Genomic DNA, 6,000 nt, shown 5'->3' with positions numbered 1-6,000 from the left:
ACTCTGTCTCTCCGGCAAGGCAAGGCTGGATCTCTGTCTCTCTCTGTTTGTCTGTCTGTCTCTCAGACAGCCACCCTTGCCTTGCCAATCTGTGTCCTCTTGCTGTCTGTCTGTCTGGCAAGGCAAGGCTGGCTCTTTGTCGCTATCTCTAGCAAGGCAAGGCTGACTCTCTCGTTCTCACTCTGTTTGTCTCTCAGAGAGCCTGTCTTGCCTTGCGAATCTGTCTCTCTCGCTGTCCTTCCGCCTGGCAAGGTAATGCTGTCTCTCTGGCTCCTTCTTTGGCAAGGCAAGGCTGGCTTTCTGACTCTCACTCTCTCTCTCTGTCTGTCTCTCAGAAAACCAGCCTTGCCTTGCCAATCTGTGTCTCTCTCGCTGTCTGGCTGGCTGGCTGGCGAGGCAAGGCTGGCTCTCTGTCTCTCTCTCTCTGTTCAGGCAAGGCAGGGCTTTCTGTCCCTCACTCGGTCTGTCCGTCTCTCTGGCAAGGCAAGGCTGGATCTCTCTCTCTCTCTCTGTTTGTCTGTCTCTCTCTCAGACAGCAAACCTTGCCTTGCCAATCTGTGTCTCTCTCGCTCTCTGTCTGTCCCTCTGGAAAGGCAAGGCTGTTCTCTGTCTCTCTCTCTGGCAAGACAAGGCTGGCCCTCTGTCTCTTAGTCTGTCGGTAGTCTCTTTGTTTCTAAGGCAAGGCAAGGCTGGCTCTCTCTCTCTTTCTCTCTCTCTCTCTCTATGTCTGTCTCTCAGAGAGCTAGGTTTGCCTTGCAATCTGTGTCTCTCTGGCTGTCTGTCTGTCAATCTGGCAAGGCAAGTCTGGCTCTCTGTCTCTCTCTCTGTCTGTCTATCTGTTTCTAAGGCAAGGCAAGGCTGGCTTTCTATCTTTCTCTCTGAGAAGGCAAGGCTGGCTCTCTGTCTCTCACTCTGTCTGTCTGCCCTCTGTGAGCCAGGCTTGCCCTGCCAATCTGTGTCTCTCTAGGTATCGTTCTGTCTCACAAGGCAAGTCTGGTGCTCTGTCTCTCATTCTGTCTGTCTGCCCTCTGTGAGCCAGCTTTGCCCTGCCAATCTGTGTCTCTCGGGCTATCGTTCTGTCTCTGGCAAGGCAAGTCTGGCTCTCTGGCTCTGTCTCAGAAAAGGCAAGGCTGACTCGCTGACTCTTACTCTGTCTCTTAGACAGAAAGCCTTGCCTTAGGCCTCTGTGTCTCTCTCGCTGGCTTCTGTCTGGTAAGGTGATGCTGGCTCTCTGGCTCTATCTCTGGCATGGCAAGCCTGGCTTTCTGACCTTCACTTTCTCTCTGTCTTTCTGTCTCACAGAGAGCCAGCCTTGTCTTTACATTCTGTGTCTCTCTCGCAGTCTGTCTGCCTGGCTGGCAAGGCAAGGCTTGCTCTCTGTCTCTCTCTCTCTCAGGCAAGGCAATGCTGGCTCTATGTATCTTACTCTGTCTGTCTGTCTGCCTCTCTGGCAAGGCAAGGCTGGATCTCTGTCTCTCTCTGTTTGTCTGTCTCTCTCTCAGACAGCCACCCTTGCCTTGCCAATCTGTGTCCTCTTGCTGTCTGTTGTCTCTCTGGCAAGGCAAGGCTGGCTCTCTGTCTCTATCTCTAGCAAGCCAAGGCTGACTCTCTGGCTCTCACTCTGTTTGTCTCTCAGAGAGACAGCCTTGCCTTGCGAATCTGTCTCTCTCGCTGTCCTGCTGTCTGGCAAGGTAATGCTGGCTCTCTGGCTCTATCTCTGGCAAGGCAAGGCTGGCTTTCTGACTCTCACTCTCTCTGTCTGTCTGTCTCTCAGAGAACAAGCCTTGCTTTGCCAATCTCTGTTACACTCGCTGTCTGGTTGGCTGGATGGCAAGGCAAGGCTGGATCTCTGTCTCTCTCTCTCTGGAAAGTCAAGGCTGGCTCTCTGTCCCTCACTCTGTCTGTCTGTCTCTCTGGAAAGACAAGGCTTGATCTTTCTCTCTCTCTCTTTGTCTGTCTCTCTCTCAGAGAGCCACCCTTGCCTTGCCAATCTGTGTCTCTATCCTTGTCTGTCTGTCTGTCTCTCTGGAAAGGCAAGGCTGGCTCTCTGTCTCTATCTCTGGCAAGGCAAGCCTGGCTTTCTGACTCTCACTCAATTTCGGTCTCTCTGTCCCTCACTCTGTATGTCTGTCTATCTCTCTGGCAATTCAAGGCAGGATCTCTCTCTCTCTCTCTCTGTTTGTCTTTCTCTCCCTCAGAAAGCCACCCTTGCCTTGCCAATCTGTGTCTCTCTCTCTCTCTGTTTGTCTCTCTCTCTCTCAGACAGCCACCCTTGCCTTGCCAATCTGTGTCTCTCTCGCTGTCTGTTTGTCTCGCTGGCAAGGCAAGGCTGGCTCTCTGGCTCTCTCTCTCTGGATAGGCAAGGCTGGCTCTCTGACTCTCACTCTGTCTGTCTGTCTCTAAGGCAGACAGGGCTAGCGCTCTGTCTCTCTCTTCCTGTCCGTCTGTGTCTCAGAAAACCAGCCTTGCCTTGCCAATCTGTGTCTCTGTCGCGGTCTCTCTGTCTGTCTCTCTGGCAAGGCAAGGCTGTTCTCTGTCTCTCTCTCTGGCAAGTTAAGGCTGGCCCTCTGTCTCTTAGTCTGTCGGTAGTCTCTTTTTTTCTAAAGCAAGGCAGGGCTGGCTCTCTTTCTCTCTCTCTCTCTCTCTCTCTCTCTCTCTCCCTCTCTCTCTCTCTCCCTCTGTATGTCTGTCTCTCATAGAGCTAGGTTTGCCTTTCCAATCTGTGTCTCTCGGGCTATCGTTCTGTCTCTCTGGCAAGGCAAGGCTGGATCTCTGTCTCTGTCTCTGTCTCTGGCAATGCAAGGCTGGCTCTCTGTCTCTCTCTCTCTGGCAAGGCAAGGCTGGCTCCATGTATCTCATTCTGTCTGTCTATCTGTCTGATTCTGGCAAGGCAAAGCTGGATCTCTGTCTCTCTCTGGTTATCTGTCTCTCTCTCAGACAGCCACCCTTGCCTTGCCAATCTGTGTAATCTCGCTGTCTGTCTCCCCTGGCAAGGCAAGGCTGGCTCTCTGTCTCTATCTCTAGCAAGGCAAGGCTGACTCTCTGGCTCTCACTCTGTTAGTTTCTCAGAGAGCCTGCCTTGCCTTGCAAATCTGTCTCTCTCGTTGTCCTTCTGTCTGGCAAGGTAATGCTGGCTCTCTGGCTCTATCTCTGGCAAGGCAAGGCTGGCTTTCTGACTCTGACTCTTTCTGTCTGTAACCCAGAGACCCAGCCTTGCCTTGCCAATCTGTGTCTCTCTCGCTGTCTGATTGGCAGGCTGGCTGACGAAGCAAGGCTGGCTCTCTATCTCTCTCTCTCTGGTCAGGCAAGGATGGATCTCTCTCCCTCTCTTTGTTTGTCTGTCTCTCTCTCAGACAGCCACCCTTGCCTTGCCAATCTGTGTCTCTCTACCTGTCTCTCTTGCTGTCTCTCTGGCAAGGCAAGCCTGGCTTTCTGCATCTCACTCAATTTCAGTCTGTCTGTTTCTCAGAGAGCCAGCCTTGCCTTGCCAATCTGTGTCTCTCTCGCTGTCTGTCTCTCTGGCAAGGCAAGGCTGGCACTCTGGCTCTCTCTCTCTTGAAAGGCAAGGCTGGCTCTCTGTCTCTCACTCTGTCTGTCTATCTGTCTCTAAGGCAAGGCAGGGCTGACGCTAAGTCTCTCTATCTCTGTCTGTCTGTCTCTCAGAATACCAGCCTTGCCTTTCCTATCTGTGTCTCTCTCGCTGTCTCTCTGTCTGTCTCTCTGGCAAGGCAAGGCTGTTCACTGTCTCTCTCTTGGCAAGACAAGGCTGGCCCTCTCTCTCTTAGTCTGTCAGTAGTCTCTTTGTTTCTAAGGCAAGGCAGGGCTGGCTCTCTGTCTCTCTCTCTCTCTCTCTCTCTCTGTATGTCTGTCTCTCAGAGAGCTAGGTTTGCCTTGCCAATCTGTGTCTCTCTGGCTGTCTATCTGTCTCTAAGGCAAGGCAGGGCTGGCTTTCTATCTCTCTCTCGGAGAAGGAAAGGCTGGCTCTCTGTCTCTCTCTCTGTCTGTCTGTCCCTCTGTGAGTCATCCTTGCCCTGCCAATCTGTGTCTCTCGGGCTATCGTTCTGTCTGACAAGGCAAGGCTGACTCTCTGGCTCTATCTCAGGAAAGGCAAGGCTGACTCGCTGACTCTCACTCTGTCTCTTAGAGAGCAAGCCTTGCATTAGGAATCTGTGTCTCTCTCGCTGTCCCTCTGTCTGGTAAGGTGATGCTGGCTCTCTGGCTCTATCTCTGACAAGGCAAGCCTGGCTTTCTAACTCTCACTCACTCTCTGTCTTTCTGCCAATCTGTGTCTCTCGCTGTCTCTCTGTCTGTCTCTCTGGCAAGGCAAGGATGTTCTCTGTCTCTCTCTCTGGCAAGACAAGGCTGGCCCTCTGTCTCTTAGTCTGTGGGTAGTCTCTTTGTTTCTAAGGCAAGGCAGGGCTGGCTCTCTCTGTCTCTCTCTCTCTCTCTCTCTCTCTCTCTGTATATCTGTCTCTCAGAGAGCTAGGTTTGCCTTGCCAATCTGTGTCTCTCTGGCTGTCTGTCTGTTTCTCTGGGAACGCAAGGCTGGATCTCTGTCAGGCTCTGGCAAGGCAAGTCTGGCTCTCTGTCTCTCTCTCTGTTTCTGTCTGTCCCTCTATGTGCCCTACTTGCCGTGCCCATCTGTGTTTCTCGGGCTATCGTTCTGTCTGACAAGGCAAGGCTGACTCTCTGGCTCTATCTCAGGAAAGGCAAGGCTGACTCGCTGACTCTCACTCCGTCTCTTAGAGAGCCAGCCTTGCATTAGGAATCTGTGTTTCTCTCGTTTTCCTTCTGCCTGGCAAGGTAATGCTGGCTCTCTAGCTCTATCTCTGGCAAGGCAAGCCTGGCTTTCTGACTCTCACTCTGTCTGTCATTCTGTCTCACAGAGAGCCAGTCTTGCCTTGACATTCTGTGTCTCTCTCGCAGTCTGTCTGTCTGGCTGGCAAGGCAAGGCAGGTTCTCTGTCTCTCTCTCTATCTGGCAAGGCAAGGCTGGCGCTATGTCTCTGTCTGTTTGTCTGTCTCTCTGGCAAGGCAAGGCTGGATCTCTGTCTCTCTCTGTTTGTCTGTCTCTCTCTCAGACAGCCACCCTTGCCTTGCCAATCTGTGTCCTCTTGCTGTCTGTCTGTCTGGCAAGCCAAGGCTGGCTCTCTGTCTCTATCTATAGCAAGGCAAGGCTGACTCTGTGACTCTTACTCTTTTTGTCTCTCTGGGAGCCAGCCTTGCCTTGCAAATCTGTGTCTCTCTCGCAGTCTGTTTGTCTGGCTGGCGAGGCAAGGCTGGCTCTCTGTCTCTCTATCTCTCTGGTCAGGCAAGGCAGGGCTGTCTGTCCCTCACTCTGTCTGTCTGTCTGTCTCTCTGGCAAGGCAAGGCTGGATCTCTCTCTCTCTCTCTCTCTGTTTGTCTGTCTCTCTCTCAGACAGCCACCCTTGCCTTGCCAATCTGTGTCTCTCTCGCTGTCTCTCTGTCTGTCTCTCTGGAAAGGCAAGGCTGTTCTCTGTCTCTCTCTCTGGCAAGTCAAGGCTGGCCCTCTGTCTCTTAGTCTGTCGGTAGTCTCTTTGTGTCTAAGGCAAGGCAAGGCTGGCTCTCGCTCTCTCTCTCTCTGTCTCTCTGGCTCTCTGTCTGTCTCTCAGAGAGCTAGGTTTGCCTCGCCAATGTATGTCTCTCTGGCTGGCTGTTTGTCTCTCTGGCAAGGCAAGTCTGGATCTCTGTCTCTCGCTCTGTCCGTCTATCTGTCTCTAAGGCAAGGCAGGGCTGGCTTTCTATCTTTCTCTGATAAGGCAAGGCTGGCTTTCTGTCTCTCACTCTGTCTGCCCTCTGTGAGCGAGGCTTGCCCTGCCAATCTGTGTCTCTCTAGCTATCGTTCTGTCTCACAATTCAAGTCGGCCTCTCTGTCTCTCACTCTGTCTGTCTCTAAGGCAAGGCAAGGCTGGCTTTCTATCTCTCTCTCTGAGAAGGCAAGGCTGGCTCTGTGTCTCTATCTCTCTGTGTCTGTCCCTCT

Source organism: Ochotona princeps, chromosome 7 (genome assembly GCF_030435755.1).
Source record: "Ochotona princeps isolate mOchPri1 chromosome 7, mOchPri1.hap1, whole genome shotgun sequence".
Lineage (NCBI taxonomy): Eukaryota > Metazoa > Chordata > Mammalia > Lagomorpha > Ochotonidae > Ochotona > Ochotona princeps.
Note: the sequence above shows the minus strand (reverse complement) of the source record.